Source organism: Osmerus eperlanus, chromosome 5, assembly GCF_963692335.1.
Source record: "Osmerus eperlanus chromosome 5, fOsmEpe2.1, whole genome shotgun sequence".
In the NCBI taxonomy this organism is placed as follows: Eukaryota; Metazoa; Chordata; class Actinopteri; order Osmeriformes; family Osmeridae; genus Osmerus; species Osmerus eperlanus.
In genome coordinates, this window is record NC_085022.1 from 804,879 (window position 1) to 825,776 (window position 20,898).

The following is a 20,898-nucleotide window of genomic DNA, read 5'->3' on the forward strand; positions in this document are numbered from 1 at the left end:
CATAGAGAAGCTCACATTCAGTCAGCACAGGCCGATAAGACCAGACCGAGGTCTTTGTTTTTAGATCAACTCAATCGGACTAAAAATGAGAGGATTTCAGCAGGTTTTTCCATGCGTGTGGCCTTGAGCAACACGAGCAGTCAGATCCCTGTTCTCCAGCTGCCCCAGAGCTGCAGGTCAGAGAACAGGGATGGAGCGTTCAGTGGTTTAACTGTGGTTAAGGTCAGGGGTGTTCCACTACAGCAGTGGGCTACAGCAGCTTCATAAATCTACAGCAGTCCCCTGGAGCACATCAATCCTATCTGGTTTGTCATCAGTTGATGTGCAGCCAATGAATCATTCCAGCGCAACTGATCCTCTGGGAAGGAATACTATCAGTGGTACGGTCTCCTCTTTAACATCAATGATATATAGAGATCCTGTTTGTTCTAATCCATGTTTCTCCTGTTCCTGCCATGACAGAGGTCTGAAGCATCCCAGCTCTTTAGCAACATGATCATATTTGACCCAATTACTGCTCGTTGACAGACACATTCTACTAAACCTACGACACGGGTAATTACTATTGTAGTAGGTCACACCAGCTCTGAGCTCATGCAACCAGCAGTGGACACAGGGTAGACCTTTACAGCAGCCTGGGCGGTCGAGAAGCCGAACCAGCAAGGAACCTGGATCTCTTCACATCTGTCACATGTTCAGGAGTCCCAGTATCTTCTGAGTAGAAGCTTTGGCCATAGCAGACCAAGGCTCGACATCTCAGTCCACAAGTACAGATGTCAGATGTCTATGAACAGACCTGAACAGCTTACTGATGACTTAATAAGGCATTATGGTGTCAACACCCAAAAAGTTTGTTCATTATTATGATAATTCAGGGCTCTAGAGTGCGACGAATTTGGTCGCACTATGCGACCAAAATGTGTACGGGTGCGACTAAATTTTTTCCTAGGTCGCACCGGTGCACCTAACCTCCTCGCATCCGCTGTCTCTCCACAAACGAAGCATTTGTTATCCTAAAACGGAACTGACACTCATGGTTGGATCATATCATGGTCTAAACCAATCAGAGACAGATGGGGCGGGTCTTTGCCTCTGATTGGCTGTGGTCCAGATATTCCTGTAGCTCCGTGCTGTGTGATTGAAATTACGACCTGAGCACAGTTTAGCAGACCTGGGCATTGTATGGCCCGCGGGCCATAACCGGCCACAGGCTGTCTCAATCCGGACCACGTGAGGTAAATCAAAAATTTAAAATAAATAAATGTGTTGAGCGGTAGTAAATATGTAGTCCTGAAAGACTACAGTGATCAGGCGATTTACATATGTGCGCTTGCGCAACCTCACCGACAGGAGAGTTAGCTGTTGGTTACCACTCGAAAATGAAAAACTTTGCCACTGATGAACTTTTAACAAGACATGGACTTCTAAGTATCTGTTTACTGAGGTCAAAGTGAAAGCTGTGAAGAAAAAAAACTAACGGGGACATAATAAGAACTTGACCGATTCAGTGGGCGCGGGCTGATGGTTTGCTAGTTGAACTGCAGACCCTGATCATTACCTGTCAGCTGTCCTTCGCATATCCACCTCAGACATTCAGACAGATTTCGATGCACTTGTTCAAGCCCACTGGATTTCCCTCACAGAACAAAATGAACTGAAAAAACGTATTGCTTTTTGTATAAAGTTGATCAATTCCACATCTTTAACATACTGCAAAACAACTTTTCAGTGTTTGTGAAGATTAACTGGTTACAAATAAAATGAAACACTGTTGTTGTTGTTTATACTGTTTATTACTTCTATAATCTTTCCTATTTGACCTACACCAAAATCAAAAATATTTATATAAATATTTACAGAATATCCTTATTCTTCTGATAACCAGTAGCAGCTAATCAAAATATATACTTTACTGCTTTTTACAATGGGAGAAAATGAATAGTGAGCAAATTGATGAGGCCCTCCAACACATTTCAGGTTTCTCATGTGGCCCCTTGTAAAAATGAATTGCGGACCCCTGAGTTACGAAGCTGGGCCATGGAGCTAACCCATGGAGCTAGGATTTTGATGCTAGGGAGAGTGTGGCAAGATGATTTAGCCAAGGCCATAGGGCAAGAAGGCCAAATTACAGGTGTTGGCCATCTGAAGGGCATGGGACAGCAAGGTGGGACCCGCTATAAGACTATAAGCCATGAAATGTTAGGTCTCAGTTCAGGGAAGCACTTTTAAACTGTAGCACTTTCTATTTTGAAATGTTTTATTTTGCTTAAAATGTTTTAGTTTGGTAGCTCAGTGAAGCACTTAAAAAAAAAATTTTTTATATATATATATACAGTATGATTGTGCTTCAAATAAAAAATATATTTACCTACACCTTATTCTTGTTTAAGATCATTTACATAAGATATATGAATGTATATGGAGCGTGATAAAAAGGTGACCTTGAAATTCTGGCGACGCAAGGAAATATTTGGGTGCACCTAAATTTTGTGCTGGTGCACCTAAATAAAAAAGTTAGGCGCACCAGTGCAACCAAGGCAACAAGTTAGTCTGGAGCCCTGTAATTATATGAACATTTATAGGGCTGTCCCCGACTAAGATTTTCTTTGGTCGACCAAGACTCGACTAAAACGTCTGAAAATCGACTAATCGAAATTTGAAACGCTTTTCTTTTTTTTCACAAAAAAAAAACGTACAAACATTTTCCCAATCTGACTCAATGGCTGCTGGAAATTGCAGATTCAGCCGCTATTAGCCTACTAATAATAAGACTCGTATCACCAGTCCTGTTGTAGCCGAATGCCGATGGTATTTAGTATCTCTTACAATGTACTACAAATTAAAAATATTGTTTGTTTAACATGAAAATCATCAGAGCGCGCTTATCACTGCCTGAAAACTTGCAGCATGCGAACTTGCGTAGCTAGAAGCTGAGGGGGGAACATTGCAACAGCTCAAGATTTTGTTGTCTTGGCCGGAGAAGATAATGTCATTCGATTTGGATGTGATTCTTATAATAGGCATATTCATTTTTCAACCCAGCGTGTTAGCATTAGCGAAGTAGGGCTAGGCCAACTTAGGTTTTTCAGGTGGCAGGCTACATCATATTCGACGTCAAACTATGAAAAATAAACCGTTGTTTGCAGAGTTTGCATTCAACGTTTTTCGAGTCACCCGGTACTTTGTAAATGTAAATGTACTTTAATGAAATGCTGCCATACCACAGATTTCTTTGCCACTTTGACCAATAACACCGACAAAGTAGGCTATGGCAGAGTTTGTAGTTCGGCAGCCAATTGTGCTCGTGCCGTGTGCAAAATACCAAACCAAAACAAAGCGCAGATTAACGAAAGGGAAAACAGTAACACCTTTTCTTTTAAATTATTTATTTTTTGAGTTGCTTTATTTGTCTTTAATAATATAATCTACAATTTCTGTAGAACATTTCGTTAATTCAGCAATGATGACACAAGCGGGAATCAGATCTCACACTGCCATATGGCAGCTCGACTAAAAAAAATCTTAGTCGACCAAGAGCATATCGACCAGAAAATCGACTAGTCGACTGAGTGGGGACAGCCCTAAACATTTAACTTTTGTCCTTGATTCCTCCTGTCTACCTTGTAATTGACTGTTGCAGATTTCATGTGAGCACACACACAATAGTCATTTAGCAGACACTTTCATCCAAAGCGACTTCCAAGAGAGAGCTTTACAAAAAAGTGCATCTAGGTCAATGATCATAAACAACGAGATAGCCCCAAAAACATTGCGGGTAGCCAAAACATGAAGCAAACATTGTGAAAAGCAAATAAGTGCCAATGGATAGAACCAGAAGAGCAGGTAGTTAAACAAATTACAATTAAACAACATGATCCTCGAAAGTTTGGATAAAAGCAACAATAATATAATTCACAGCGAGTACAAGTAGTTAAATCAGTTACAACTAACCAACAAGTGCAACAAGTCCCTCAACTAGAGAGGGTACAATTTCTGGGGAAATTGTAGGGTGTGCTTGCTTGCGTCGGTTGCACAGGGGTCTGTTTTTGAATGACATTTTTACAACTGATTTCTGTATATTTTATATGAAAATGCATACTTATTATTTATAAAGATTAAATAGATTTAAAAGCATTTTTTTTTGCTGCTCATTTACAACTGAAAATACGAGTGAAGTGTAGAATGAAATAGATGTCTTCTCATTTCCCGTGCAAGAGGCAGCCTCATCGTTGAATCAAAACGAATAAATTTGGCAGACCGGTGTAAAAATGGACCTAATCTCTATGATTTAAACGTCATTTTAAGTTTTTCCCTTCTCGTGATATTTTCAGGCATGTAGCCTACTCATTGCATTCATTCATTAATTAAGAACCCCCTTTGAAGATTATTCTACGACGTTACCCGGCAGTAGAAGATGGAATTGCGATTCAGACAGTCCCATCTGCTAACTGAAAATATGCCCCCCAAAACGTAAATAAGCTTGACATTTATTTAGTGGAAAATCGCTCATTCATAAAAAGCTCACTGGTAGCGATCATTGTCAGTAACAACGCAAAATGCGACATAGCCCTGTGTGGAGAAGCTGTCCCGGTAAATTGTACTACTACGGTACAGTACTAGTAGACTACTGCTGTGTTCGTCTTGGTAGCGATTGCGTTGGTTGAATTGGATTTAACGTTCCGTTGTACGGTTTAGGCTGAAATAAATTATTTTCATGAACAGATTGACAACGTTTAGGCTGTGGCAATGAAGTTCAGGTTAGTAGTTAGATAGACTTTTGATTTAAGTAAGGGGAGTGCCGAACATGTTCTGTCGCCGTTTGACTTCCTAAACAGCTGTGTAAGTTAGATGTTTTTGTCGTGTGTCTCGCGTAGGCTACAGCGTTGCAATGAGCAACACTGGTTTGAAACCACAGGTAATGATAATTTCACCAACAAATCGTTTACTTGTAATGTAATGTCACAGTAAATCCTACAAAGAAAATGTATTTGTGAGGAATATTTATTTTTACGATTGAAAACAGATGCATCATAGACCACTGTGGTGTGTTGCCCGGGCAACAGAGGCTAATGTCATGCTAATGCTTCAGTGAAATAGTAGACTACCGTTTCCGAAAGTAGATGTGGGCCTACTTCCTTAATAATATCAGCTATTGTACATTACATTTCATAAGTGTTTCACATCACAAAGTAAAATGAGTAAATAGTTATCACCCTGGCCTCTTTGCTTGTGGCGTTTCTGCAGCTGCCTTGCAGTAAAGCTATAGTTAGCCTAGCTATCCCCCAAGTTAACAGATGCAAAACGAATGTTCTGCTACAGGTAGTCACGCGTGTTTTCGTGACGTTAGTGACGTAGTGACGTTAGTAACGTCAGTGACTGTGGCTAGCAAATTAGCCACCGTTAGCTTCACTTTTCACCACAAAAACGCAATTTCTACTTAAACCATGCAACGGAACGTAAATAAAAATACAACCAACGCAATCGCTAACAAGACGAACCTTTTGACACCGCCGTTGTGTATGTAGTCCAAATATTGACTGATCCTTAGGGGGGCGAAAATAAACAATAACTAGAAACGGCTGTTCCTGCGAAACAGCAGTGAGAATGCTGAAAACCTGAATGGGGATAGCTGACCATGCTAAAAAAGCGGAAAATTGTGAAAATTTAGTAGAAAGTTATAAGCTGAAGCTTCAAAGCAACCGAAAGGTATTTTTGAAAGGGGCTGGAGCAGCATTCCAACAATGATTTGAAAGTATTTACCATTACTTTTAAAGGGAGAATAATTTGCACAAAACCCTTTATATTTTAAAAAGTATAAAAGTGAGAAATTAGAAAATACCCGCAAGCTGAAATGAATTTCAAAAATGTGTGAGTCACACAAGAGGCAGTGTGGAAGCTGAACTGCATCATATTAACAAAGCTAAGAGCTAAAATAGCCTACAATGTGGGAGAAGCTGAAAGCTGAACTGTTAAACAGAAGAAGAAGTAGGCTAGCTAGTCGTAACAAGAATATTATCGTTTTAACAGATTAAATTATAGTTGGGATAGTATTAGCAGTAGGTAAATAACTAGAAACGTCTGTTCCTGCGAAACAGCAGTGAGAATGCTGAAAACCTGAATGGGGATAGCTGACCATGCTAAAAAAGCTGAAAATAGTGAAAATTTAGTAGAAAGTTATAAGCTGAAGCTTCAAAGCAACCGAAAGGTATTTTTGAGCTGGGGCTGGAGCAGCATTCCAACAATGATTTGAAAGGATTTACCATTACTTTTAAAGGGAGAATAATTTGCACAAAAACCTTAATATTTTAAAAAGTATAAAAGTGAGAAATGAGAAAATACCCGCAAGCTGAAATGAATTTCAAAAATGTGTGAGTCACACAAAAGAGGCAGTGTGGAAGCTGAACTGCATCATCTTAACAAAGCTAAGAGCTAAAATAGCCTACAATGTGGGAGAAGCTGAAAGTTGAACTGTTAAACAGAAGAAGACGTAGGCTAGCTAGTCGTAACAAGAATATTATCGTTTTAACAGATGAAATTATAGTTGGGATAGTAATAGCAGTAGCAGATGTAGCCTACCATTGAGTGTGTTTACTCGGCTTTCTTAGTAGGATTCAATGTGTTGATGGAATGAAACATACAGCAGTAGGGCCGATACAGGAAGACACGGCGACACTTTGTTGAAGAAGGATGATGGTGCAAGTTTTGGCCGTGGAGCATACAACGATTAATAAAAAAGAAGACGCGTTTATTGAGTAATCGCATAACTAATTACACATGTAAACGGAGTAATCGTATTATTGGCATAAACCGACAATTGCTAGTAATCGTGTTTCTCATGGTCAAGTAAACGTACCAATCACCTGTGTGAGAGACTGAGTGGTGCGTGTCTGTCGTTACGGTGATGGTGCAGCTATGATTGCTAACGCGCTGAGGGCAGAGAATAAGAGAAATGTAGCTAGAATCCACACCTCAAACAAGATAACCTAGACGCAAAACTGTACGTCCAATCCAAAATATAAGGATATTTTCCGAGACCCAAGACTCTGCCGAAACCAGAGATATTCTTTATATATCTGTGCAGTCAGAAATACGACTCTACCTGCAGTTTCAAAAACGTGTTCCTTTTGCTTTCCTGGTGCTTGTTTGTTTGGTTGCCACGGTGATGGCGCAGCTGTGATAGCTAACGAGCTAGGCAGAGAGAAAAACGAACATTTACCTAGCATCCACACCTCAAACAAGTTGACCTAGACGCAAAACGATACGTCCAATCCAAAATATAAGGATATTTTCCGAGACCCAAGACTCTGCCGAAACCAGAGATGTCCTTTATATGTCTGTGCGGTCAGAAATACGACTCTATCGGCAGTTTCAAAATCTTGTTCCTTCTTGCTTTCTCTGACTGATTTTACTCACCTCTCCATTGAAGTTAGTGAGAGAATTTGAAAGGCTGCTCTCGCTTCAAGGCTCATAGCTGAAAATCTGTAAATGTGAGCTCTTTAGTAGTTACATTGGCTGAAAGAGGACAATTTTTCCTACATTTTAAGGTATAACTTGTTTCTGTAAGTTAAACTATATGAACGTTAGAGGAATTTGTTTGACAAATTAGTTGAATATCAGAAAAAGAGCAGCAAGCAGAGTGTGCCACTCTGCTTGCTGCTCATTCATAAAAATCAAGAAGGAGCAAACATTTTAATGTATTTCAAACTGTCATAATTCAAAATTGGCTGAACATTTGAAAAAGCTGAATCATTTGTGAATAGCTGAATGTCTTGTGAACATTTTAAAGGTTGAATGGTGTCTCTAGCTGAAAGTAAGCTGAAGTAGTTACGTTTGAAAGAGGAGGAAGCTTTTTAATGATTTGAAAGGATTTACCATTACTTTTAATGGGAGAATAATTTGCACAAAAACCTTAATGTCTTAAAAAGTATAAAAGTGAGAAATACCAAAAGTCATAGCCATCATCTCCTGAAGGAGCTGAACGTTTTGATACAAAAGTTGTAGGAATCGGTTAAAGTATGCAGAACGAGTTAAAGGCCAAAAAACGGCGGAAGAACTGAGAAGTTGAAAAGCAATAGTGAGAATGCTTAACAGCATTCTCACAATAACTAGAAACGGCTGTTCCTGCGAAACAGCAGTGAGAATGCTGAAAACCTGAATGGGGATAGCTGACCATGCTAAAAAAGCTGAAAATAGTGAAAATTTAGTAGAAAGTTATAAGCTGAAGCTTCAAAGCAACCGAAAGGTATTTTTGAAACGGGCTGGAGCAGCATTCCAACAATGATTTGAAAGGATTTACCATTACTTTTAAAGGGAGAATAATTTGAGCAAAAACCTTAATATTTTAAAAAGTATAAAAGTGAGAAATGAGAAAATACCCGCAAGCTGAAATGAATTTCAAAAATGTGTGAGTGACACAAAAGAGGCAGTGTGGAAGCTGAACTGCATCATCTTAACAAAGCTAAGAGCTAAAATAGCCTACAATGTGGGAGAAGCTGAAAGCTGAACTGCTAAACAGAAGAAAAAGTAGGCTAGCTAGTCGTAACAAGAATATTATCGTTTTAACAGATTAAATTATAGTTGGGATAGTATTAGCAGTAGCAGATGTAGCCTATGCGTTTACTCGGCTTTCTTAGTAGGATTCAATGTGTTGATGGAATGAAACATACAGCAGTAGAGCCGATACAGGAAGACACGGCGACACTTTGTTGCAGAAGGATGATGGTGCAAGTTTTGTCCGTGGAGCATACAACGATTAATAAAAAAGAATCATGTAGACGCGTTTATTGAGTAATCGCATAACTAATTACACATGTAAACGGAGTAATCGTATTATTGGCATAAACCGACAATTGCTAGTAATCGTGTTTCTCATGGTCAAGTAAACACCAATCACCTGTGTGAGAGACTGAGTGGTGCGTGTCTGTTACAGTGATGGTGCAGCTATGATTGCTAACGCGCTGAGGGCAGAGAATAAGAGAAATGTAGCTAGAATCCACACCTCAAACAAGATAACCTAGACGCAAAACTGTACATCCAATCCAAAATATAAGGATATTTTCCGAGACCCAAGACTCTGCCGAAACCAGAGATATTCTTTATATGTCTGTGCAGTCAGAAATACGACTCTACCTGCAGTTTCAAAAACGTGTTCCTTTTGCTTTCCTGGTGCTTGTTTGTTTGGTTGCCACGGTGATGGCGCAGCTGTGATAGCTAACGAGCTAGGCAGAGAGAAAAACGAACATTTACCTAGCATCCACACCTCAAACAAGTTGACCTAGACGCAAAACTATACGTCCAATCCAAAATATAAGGATATTTTCCGAGACCCAAGACTCTGCCGAAACCAGAGATGTCCTTTATATGTCTGTGCGGTCAGAAATACGACTCTATCGGCAGTTTCAAAATCTTGTTCCTTCTTGCTTTCTCTGACTGATTTTACTCACCTCTCCATTGAAGTTAGTGAGAGAATTTGAAAGGCTGCTCTCGCTTCAAGGCTCATAGCTGAAAATCTGTAAATGTGAGCTCTTTAGTAGTTACATTGGCTGAAAGAGGACAATTTTTCCTACATTTTAAGGTATAACTTGTTTCTGTAAGTTAAACTATATGAACGTTAGAGGAATTTGTTTGACAAATTAGTTGAATATCAGAAAAAGAGCTTGCTGCTCGTTCATAAAAATCAAGAAGGAGCAAACATTTTAATGTATTTCAAACTGTCATAATTCAAAATTGGCTGAACATTTGAAAAAGCTGAATCATTTGGGAATAGCTAAATGTCTTGTGAACATTTTAAAGGTTGAATGGTGTCTCTAGCTGAAAGTAAGCTGAAGTAGTTACGTTTGAAAGAGGAGGAAGCTTTTTAATGATTTGAAAGGATTTACCATTACTTTTAATGGGAGAATAATTTGCACAAAAACCTTAATGTCTTAAAAAGTATAAAAGTGAGAAATACCAAAAGTCATAGCCATCATCTCCTGAAGGAGCTGAACGTTTTGATACCTAAATTGTAGGAATCGGTGAAAGTATGCAGAACGAGTTAAAGGCCAAAAAACGGCGGAAGAACTAAGAAGTTGATATAATAATAATAATAATAATAAAGAGAAACAGGAAAACAATAGTGAGAATGCTTAACAGCATTCTCACAACTAGAAAAGGCTGTTCCTGCGAAACAGCAGTGAGAATGCTGAAAACCTGAATGGGGATAGCTGACCATGCTAAAAAAGCTGAAAATAGTGAAAATTTAGTAGAAAGTTATAAGCTGAAGCTTCAAAGCAACCGAAAGGTATTTTTGAAAGGGGCTGGAGCAGCATTCCAACAATGATTTGAAAGGATTTACCATTACTTTTAAAGGGAGAATAATTTGCACAAAAACCTTTATATTTTAAAAAGTATAAAAGTGAGAAATGAGAAAATACCCGCAAGCTGAAATGAATTTCAAAAATGTGTGAGTGACACAAAAGAGGCAGTGTGGAAGCTGAACTGCATCATCTGCATCATCTTAACAAAGCTAAGAGCTAAAATAGCCTACAATGCGGGAGAAGCTGAAAGCTGAACTGTTAAACAGAAGAAGTAGGCTAGCTAGTCGGAACAAGAATATTATCGTTTTAACAGCTGAAATTATAGTTGGGATAGTAATAGCAGTAGCAGATGTAGCCTACCATTGAGTGCGTTTACTCGGCTTTCTTAGTAGGATTCAATGTGTTGATGGAATGAAACATACAGCAGTAGAGCCGATACAGGAAGACACGGCGACACTTTGTTGCAGAAGGATGATGGTGCAAGTTTTGTCCGTGGAGCATACAACGATTAATAAAAAAGAATCATGTAGACACGTTTATTGAGTAATCGCATAACTAATTACACATGTAAACGGAGTAATCGTATTATTGGCATAATCGACAATTGCTAGTAATCGTGTTTCTCATGGTCAAGTAAACGTACCAATCACCTGTGTGAGAGACTGAGTGGTGCGTGTCTGTCGTTACGGTGATGGTGCAGCTATGATTGCTAACGCGCTGAGGGCAGAGAATAAGAGAAATGTAGCTAGAATCCACACCTCAAACAAGATAACCTAGACGCAAAACTGTACGTCCAATCCAAAATATAAGGATATTTTCCGAGACCCAAGACTCTGCCGAAACCAGAGATATTCTTTATATATCTGTGCAGTCAGAAATACGACTCTACCTGCAGTTTCAAAAACGTGTTCCTTTTGCTTTCCTGGTGCTTGTTTGTTTGGTTGCCACGGTGATGGCGCAGCTGTGATAGCTAACGAGCTAGGCAGAGAGAAAAACGAACATTTACCTAGCATCCACACCTCAAACAAGTTGACCTAGACGCAAAACTATACGTCCAATCCAAAATATAAGGATATTTTCCGAGACCCAAGACTCTGCCGAAACCAGACATGTCCTTTATATGTCTGTGCGGTCAGAAATACGACTCTATCGGCAGTTTCAAAATCTTGTTCCTTCTTGCTTTCTCTGACTGATTTTACTCACCTCTCCATTGAAGTTAGTGAGAGAATTTGAAAGGCTGCTCTCGCTTCAAGGCTCATAGCTGAAAATCTGTAAATGTGAGCTCTTCAGTAGTTACATTGGCTGAAAGAGGACAATTTTTCCTACATTTTAAGGTATAACTTGTTTCTGTAAGTTAAACTATATGAACGTTAGAGGAATTTGTTTGACAAATTAGTTGAATATCAGAAAAACTCTGCTTGCTGCTCATTCATAAAAATCAAGAAGGAGCAAACATTTTAATGTATTTCAAACTGTCATAATTCAAAATTGGCTGAACATTTGAAAAAGCTGAATCATTTGGGAATAGCTGAATGTCTTGTGAACATTTTAAAGGTTGAATGGTGTCTCTAGCTGAAAGTAAGCTGAAGTAGTTACGTTTGAAAGAGGAGGAAGCTTTTTAATGATTTGAAAGGATTTACCATTACTTTTAATGGGAGAATAATTTGCACAGAAACCTTAATGTCTTAAAAAGTATAAAAGTGAGAAATACCAAAAGTCATAGCCATCATCTCCTGAAGGAGCTGAACGTTTTGATACAAAAGTTGTAGGAATCGGTTAAAGTATGCAGAACGAGTTAAAGGCCAAAAAACGGCGGAAGAACTGAGAAGTTGAAAAGCAATAGTGAGAATGCTTGACAGCATTCTCACAATAATAATAAAGAGAAACAGGAAAACAATAGTGAGAATGCTTAACAGCATTCTCACAATAACTAGAAACGGCTGTTCCTGCGAAACAGCAGTGAGAATGCTGAAAACCTGAATGGGGATAGCTGACCATGCTAAAAAAGCTGAAAATAGTGAAAATTTAGTAGAAAGTTATAAGCTGAAGCTTCAAAGCAACCGAAAGGTATTTTTGAAAGGGGCTGGAGCAGCATTCCAACAATGATTTGAAAGGATTTACCATTACTTTTAAAGGGAGAATAATTTGCACAAAAACCTTTATATTTTAAAAAGTATAAAAGTGAGAAATGAGAAAATACCCGCAAGCTGAAATGAATTTCAAAAATGTGTGAGTGACACAAAAGAGGCAGTGTGGAAGCTGAACTGCATCATCTGCATCATCTTAACAAAGCTAAGAGCTAAAATAGCCTACAATGCGGGAGAAGCTGAAAGCTGAACTGTTAAACAGAAGAAGTAGGCTAGCTAGTCGTAACAAGAATATTATCGTTTTAACAGCTGAAATTATAGTTGGGATAGTAATAGCAGTAGCAGATGTAGCCTACCATTGAGTGCGTTTACTCGGCTTTCTTAGTAGGATTCAATGTGTTGATGGAATGAAACATACAGCAGTAGAGCCGATACAGGAAGACACGGCGACACTTTGTTGCAGAAGGATGATGGTGCAAGTTTTGTCCGTGGAGCATACAACGATTAATAAAAAAGAATCATGTAGACACGTTTATTGAGTAATCGCATAATTACACATGTAAACGGAGTAATCGTATTATTGGCATAAATCGACAATTGCTAGTAATCGTGTTTCTCATGGTCAAGTAAACGTACCAATCACCTGTGTGAGAGACTGAGTGGTGCGTGTCTGTCGTTACGGTGATGGTGCAGCTATGATTGCTAACGCGCTGAGGGCAGAGAATAAGAGAAATGTAGCTAGAATCCACACCTCAAACAAGATAACCTAGACGCAAAACTGTACGTCCAATCTAAAATATAAGGATATTTTCCGAGACCCAAGACTCTGCCGAAACCAGAGATATTCTTTATATGTCTGTGCAGTCAGAAATACGACTCTACCTGCAGTTTCAAAAACGTGTTCCTTTTGCTTTCCTGGTGCTTGTTTGTTTGGTTGCCACGGTGATGGCGCAGCTGTGATAGCTAACGAGCTAGGCAGAGAGAAAAACGAACATTTACCTAGCATCCACACCTCAAACAAGTTGACCTAGACGCAAAACTATACGTCCAATCCAAAATATAAGGATATTTTCCGAGACCCAAGACTCTGCCGAAACCAGAGATGTCCTTTATATGTCTGTGCGGTCAGAAATACGACTCTATCGGCAGTTTCAAAATCTTGTTCCTTCTTGCTTTCTCTGACTGATTTTACTCACCTCTCCATTGAAGTTAGTGAGAGAATTTGATAGGCTGCTCTCGCTTCAAGGCTCATAGCTGAAAATCTGTAAATGTGAGCTCTTTAGTAGTTACATTGGCTGAAAGAGGACAATTTTTCCTACATTTTAAGGTATAACTTGTTTCTGTAAGTTAAACTATATGAACGTTAGAGGAATTTGTTTGACAAATTAGTTGAATATCAGAAAAAGAGCAGCCAGCAGAGTGTGCCACTCTGCTTGCTGCTCATTCATAAAAATCAAGAAGGAGCAAACATTTTAATGTATTTCAAACTGTCATAATTCAAAATTGGCTGAACATTTGAAAAAGCTGAATCATTTGGGAATAGCTGAATGTCTTGTGAACATTTTAAAGGTTGAATGGTGTCTCTAGCTGAAAGTAAGCTGAAGTAGTTACGTTTGAAAGAGGAGGAAGCTTTTTAATGATTTGAAAGGATTTACCATTACTTTTAATGGGAGAATAATTTGCACAGAAACCTTAATGTCTTAAAAAGTATAAAAGTGAGAAATACCAAAAGTCATAGCCATCATCTCCTGAAGGAGCTGAACGTTTTGATACAAAAGTTGTAGGAATCGGTTAAAGTATGCAGAACGAGTTAAAGGCCAAAAAACGGCGGAAGAACTGAGAAGTTGAAAAGCAATAGTGAGAATGCTTAACAGCATTCTCACAATAATAATAATAATAATAAAGAGAAACAGGAAAACAATAGTGAGAATGCTTAACAGCATTCTCACAATAAAGAGAAACAGGAAAACAATAGTGAGAATGCTTAACAGCATTCTCACAATAATAATAATAATAATAAAGAGAAACAGGAAAACAATAGTGAGAATGCTTAACAGCATTCTCACAATAAAGAGAAACAGGAAAACAATAGTGAGAATGCTTAACAGCATTCTCACAATAAAGAGAAACAGGAAAACAATAGTGAGAATGCTTAACCTTTTCATGTTCCTGTTAAATTTGCCTGAAAACGCCTAAACAGCATACCCAAAGTAAATTGGAAGCTGTTCTTGAACCATTTGGAGTACATGCATGTAAATGATCTCTTTTGAAAGCTGACACTCTGAAGTTATGTCCCCTGTTGTCAGGACCCCTGTCAGTCCTTCTAGTGTTGAGTAATAGAAGCTTGAACACAAGGAAAGTGAAAATTTCTATTTCCGCCTAGATTTTGTTTTGAAAACAGAGGCCTGAAGAGGCCTAGAGGTGGTAGGTATTATCTGGAAGACTAAATTGGACCACAGGTTGAAGCCTTACCCAATTCAAATCAAAAGTCAAACATAATACCACAATATATTCATATTTGACACATGTTTTTATAAGAGTACATCCAGGAATTTTCTAAAAGGGTCTTTTGGAGACTCCAAAATGACCCTTTGTAACCAAGGTCAAGGTCAAATAAAAAGGTATTATTTTTCATAATTGTTATCTCTGGCCCATCTCTGGTACTTAGAAATATCATATATAATAGCTAAATCCCTAATTAGTAATACTGAAACACAAAAACTGAAGCATGAACACATTGGAGTGCTTTATCTGATTCCAAGGATTGGCGCACAAAGAACACTGATTCTGTCAACCATATTGCGCAATCGACTGTTATTTTGAAGGCTCCACAGACGCATACAAATGAGGTATTGGCATTTTCAGCTAGCTGTCAGCTACAAGGCTAACGAGCTAATTTCAGAGCCAGTCGAAGCCAGTTCGAGAAATTTGTTTAGAACGAGTGTGGGGGGGGGGGGGCGGGGGGGGGGCAGGACGCACAGACCTAGTTGGCTTTAGAGGGCTGTCAACGGGGCATGGAAGCTCCTATTGGGTCGAACAAGGTGTCAATCAAAAGGGGAGGGTTCAACGGACATTTTGAGACCTTCATTTTGTAAATACTCCGTTGATAAATCGGAGAAAATAACACTTTTATGTGAACAAGTTGTTTCTTCCTTCGGCTAACTTGCATAATGAAACAAAGGATAATGGCTATTCATGAACGTAAAACATTGTATTTGGACGAATTACTTTACATGGTTAGATACTTTGAACCCTTGGGACTTACGCAGATCAAGTTTTGATGGCATGATTTGCACACCTGGACCTATTTGAACAACTTAGGGTGAGTACAACTTTTTTCTTTGGCATTGTTGAAGGAATGTTCACCGGAAAAAGACGTTGACTTTGCTTGCTATTGCGACTTGATCTTGAATTGGTTTATTTCAATGGAAGCACAAGAATCGTAGCTTTCCAACGATGTATAACATGTGTAGCGTCTAAAAAATATATTTTTTAGAATTTAGTGCGTCGTAACTGAGGAAGGGGGAGGCAGCATTTTTGTCTCGCGGGCGAAACAGGAGCGTAAACAGGTTAACAGCATTCTCACAATAAAGAGAAACAGGAAAACAATAGTGAGAATGCTTAACAGCATTCTCACAATAATAAAGAGAAACAGGAAAACAATAGTGAGAATGCTTAACAGCATTCTCACAATAAATAATAATAAATATATATGTGAGATAACAAAGGTTGTGCCCTTGCCGAAGGCAAAGCACACCCAATAAGTGTCATTGTGTTCCTGGAGGAAATAAACTAACATCTGAACAAACAAATCAACAAGTCATGTGAGCACACACACACACATCATGTGAGCACACACACACGTCATGTGAGCACACACACACTAGTCGTTCATCCTAACTGATCTGATTCTTGATACTCCCCTACTTCTCATTCTAGCCTCCCATTGTTCAAAGAAGTTTCTCTGTTGAAACAATCCAAGATAGACTGAATGACGGCCTAATGAAGTAACAAGTTTCACCAGGCTAAATACAGACCAAGAGTAGGGGTGGGCGGTATACCGGTATTGCATTGTGCCATGATATGGATTTTGCCATATCATGGATATCACGATATATTAATAAATGTATTAAGTAAAGTGTTTCTGTTTGGTATAAAATAAAAGTCAAGTGATAGGCCTACTGCCTAGTGGGCTAGTTCAAATTTGTATATTTTACAAAAAAAAACATGCAGCATGGACGCTGCACGCATTGTGCCAGCCAATAAAAGTCAACAAACAAGCTAGCGCAACTCCAGAGGAAGCAAACATTCATATGAGTAAACTGCTTTTGTTGGCAAGTGTAAGCAAGCGTTAATGATGTCTGATAATAAGACTTCTGTCGTTTGGAAATTGTTTGGTTTCAAGTTATCCGACATCGACCAACAAACAGTAGCCTACTCCGTAAATTGTGTCGTTGAATTGAGCTAGCCAACGGTGGAAACACTAGCACTATCTTTTTCACCACCTGAAAGCCATGCAAGTGCACGAAAATGAATCTACCAGAATGCGTTTGACAAATCCAATGCCAGGTTGGTTAGAATAGTGAAATGTTTATAGTAGGCCAACAGAATCGAGTATTCAGCCATGTAATAATTGTTTATAGCTAGAGCTAACTATAGCTAGAATTCTTGCGATCCCATAAACGTAGGCTACTGTTGAACGCGTAGGCTACTGAGAAGTCGCTCTTCCGTGGCAAACACTGCAAAATTTGGAAAATTCAACTCATGCGATTCACCAAAGTTACCCAATCCAAATCCGTCCGAGTGCGGTAGATTAGCCGCTGAGGTGCGGATTGCATTGTCATGACATTTTTAAGAATAACTAATATATCGTGATATATACCGATACCGTCAGTGCTTACGAATTATACCGTGATAAACATTTTAGGCCATACCGCCCAGCCCTAACCAAGAGTCACAGGCCCCAAGACATCCATGTGGCCTGCTGCACTCACAGCGAGTTGAGTACTTTAATGCTGTTGTCATGAAAGTGGTTTTCCTTCTTTCAAAGACATGACAAGGTGTTTGTGAAGCTTCTCAGTCACCTCCATTATATTTAAACAGATTTCAATTCCGACTTCAAAGAAAACAAGCGGCACAGCACAGCCCACTCAACCCTCCCTTGGTTCTGCAGTGAGAACACTTTGCCCACAAGGACCTTTCTAAACCTTTGAGGCCAACACAACAGAAATCATTTTCATTGCCGTTCCATTTATCATCCTCATCCCAAATTCAATCTGCTGTGACTAATGGCTCAAAGATACAGGAGTCCTGGGTTGCTATTTTCTGAACACTTTTCTACCTCAGGTAACCCACATGGGAGCCGAAATCTAGAACAATCTTTGCCTCATTCAGAGCCAACTATTGAGGGAATTAGACTTATTCTTTTGAACAGAGGATTTTGGTTAAGAACACCAGAGGGCTTATCACCGGGTTTTAAAGCAGAAGAGCTCCTTGTGGCCGTCACTAAACCCTGATAGAACAGGCAGCTTTTAGATAACAAAGACAAAAGGAGGCCTCTCCTGAACTCTAGTCACTCCAGAACACAAGTGACACTTCTATCAGTCTCTCCTGCTGAATGGAAGCAAGCAGATGTGCAGTGAGATTGGGCAATTTGAGTTTCCTAGTTCCTCTGACAAGCACTCTGTGGCCAGGGGCTTCCTGGCACTCTGCCAAGAGGCAGCATGTCACATAGACTCAACAGGGCTTCACGCTCGAATCAGCTGAGGCCACCAGGAGACTGGTGTCACAGTGACTGAGTGATTTCATAAGATCACAGGTCTGAACTGAGATACATGAGACTAACAATCAAAACACTCATTAGAAGATCTGTGTGAGTACACAGCAATATTCTATGTACAGACTTCTGTACACAAGTTTGAAAGCAGTGGCCCCTAACTACATCATTTTGTCTTGGCCAATGCAAAACACAGCACTGCGGTTTGCAACCTGGCATGAGCATAATGCTCATCCTTATACATTAGCCGTAACATGCAGGATTTTATAGCTGTCAGAAATCAACTGCCTGAGATAGCTCTTAATAGGCTCTGCCCCATGCTGTTTTATACACACACAGCCCTCCTCAATACTGAAGAAAGGCTCAAACTGCAGCACACTGTTTTCATGGGGGTTAAGGGGTAACTGCCACTGAGAATGGATAATAATATCCAATAATCCATTAAAATCTGTGTGTTACTTAAAACATTTATCTTGCTTCATTAATTATTGAAACATTCTACAAATGTGTCAGACAGTCAAAAAGTTGAATTGTTGCAACTAGCTAGCTATTGAACCTTGAGCATCATTAGGCCTCTCGTGAGCTATAACCATGCCCCTTGAATTACAATAATAACAAGAAATGTCCTGATCATGAACGACGGACAGCCACTGCCACACTACTGCCTAGCCAGGCCAGTTTACATGAGGTAAAGTGGAAGCATAAACTACTGGTCATATCCATCAGATAGTGTGACAGTCACTGAAAAGAGAAGAACAATATTTCCCATTCTCAAACGTCTTGTCAGCAGACAAGCTAGATCACTTAATAAACGCTGTTTGACGGCCACTCTTTCGACTCAAGTCTTACGTCCTCGTCGAAGTCTATGTTGAAAAATGTCTCTAGCTAGCAACATAAATGAACACCTTGCAGTGCAACACGATTGCTATTTAACTGTAATTAAAGTAAATAAAAAGCTAATAGCATTGCTGAGCTAACAATGAAAGACAGAACATCTAACGTGTTGTTAGTGCTCATAAATATATATTCTAGGTCTTCAGACAAAGGGGCTTCTCCATGGCAAGACATGAGTAGCTAGCGAGGACAATCCAAAAGGGAAACGATACCTAGCTGGCTAGGTTACGCTAGCTAGCGTTAGCTAGTCGGCTAGTTTCCCATCATTTGCCTTTAAAGTGAGTCAGTTATCTAGCATGCTACTGCTAACACCGCAGCAGCGGCTAGCTACAGGCTAGCGAGCACACAGCGGCGAGCAGGCTAGCAATCCCGCGTTTCTAAAGTGTGGCAAAATACAAGCCTTGCTAGCTAGCTGGTCGTGTAAACTTAAAATGATAAACTTACCCTGTTTGAAAACCCCAGTCCAACGAATATTCTATGTACACTCCATAGATCCTGAGATGAAAGGTAAAATACTTCAGTAACCCCAAAAATGTGGTAAATTTGACAGACAAATCAATCAACGTGCTCCCAAGAAACCCAACAGCACTGGAAAGGGAAAACCAATTCAGTGGACGAGTGCAGCCTCCACACGTTGAGATCCCGTTCAAAAATTGAAAAATACCGGTTACGATAGGAAATTGAGATTGAGTTTCAAGCCTGGTTGGATATAAATCACATCCTTCAATAGTCCGAGAAGAAAAGTCCAATATTCCGCATGTTTCCACAACAGTATAATTCCTGGACTCGATTCCGCTGAATCTCTAATATATCTTAATGGTTGTTTGTATCTCTCAATGCTGAGGGTGCGATACAATGTAACCAACAAGCAGAACGAGCCACTTGCAAATTCAGGGGGGAAATCCAAATGGACGGGGGCCTCTGGAAGCGGTCGGCAGAGTGACAAAACACGGAACTGGAATTTGGACGGGTTGGCAGGAGGCCATTCTGTTCAACTCGGTTTTTTCACTCTGCAATTAAAAGTGTTTTGTCTCCAGGTCCCTCTTATTTGGGATTAAATCCATGAAACATTTATTGATTCTTTACATCCTCTCTTGCTTGAATGAGGAAATCCAGAAGAGACACAGATCACTTCACTTTGAAACTATTAGATTTTTCTATAACTTCTTTAAGATGCAGGATATTTGACAAAATCACATTTATATTTCAGGTTCACACTTTTGGATGTTTCCCATCAGAGGCATCCTGTCTTACTATTTGAACAACTCTGAATATATCTGAATATCACCTCAGTTAACAATTGGGGGAAGCTGTACGTGATTCATTCATCAGTTTCAGCCTCAGACTGAAACACTAGAGCATTTCTGTTCAAGCCCAGCTTGATACAACAATCCTCCCACCAAGAAACATGAAGACATTTCTGAGTATGTTGGATGCTGGTGTTTTTGGTCACAAACAATTTGTGCCGCTTTAGGCCTCAATTAGCATTCTAGCATTTGAGTGCAGACCTTCTAAACGGGGATGAACAGCAGCCTCCACAAAACTACATTCAGTGTGTTTGTAGAATTGCTTGTCTCTCAGCTGGGATGGGTCTCTCAGCTGGGATGGGTCTCTCAGCTGGGATGGGTCTCTCAGCTGGGATGGGTCTCTCAGCTGGGATGGGTCTCTCCAGAAGAGCTTCAGCTGGTTGGAAAGAGACCAGTTCTAACCTTCATTTCTACGTTTGAGAGAGCAGTTGAACTGAGGGCAGATCTTGGTGCTGTGGAGCCAGCAGACCCCCTGATGAGCGGGCCTCCCAGAGGACTCTACTCTGATGGCCTCCAGAATAATGATGGGGGTGTTCCTC

General features: G+C 39.7%; 1 protein-coding gene across 2 annotated transcripts in view; it reads right to left on the minus strand.

Moving 5' to 3' along the window:
* The window catches only part of znf609a (zinc finger protein 609a), a 126,307-nt gene extending 106,392 nt beyond the window's left edge, over positions 1-19,915 (minus strand). For both annotated transcript variants that reach the window (XM_062460899.1, XM_062460898.1), the window contains exon 1: positions 19,497-19,915. The gene's annotated coding sequence lies outside the window, so the exon portion shown is untranslated. The remainder of the gene's footprint in view (positions 1-19,496) is intronic.
* Positions 19,916-20,898: the final 983 nt, after the last annotated feature.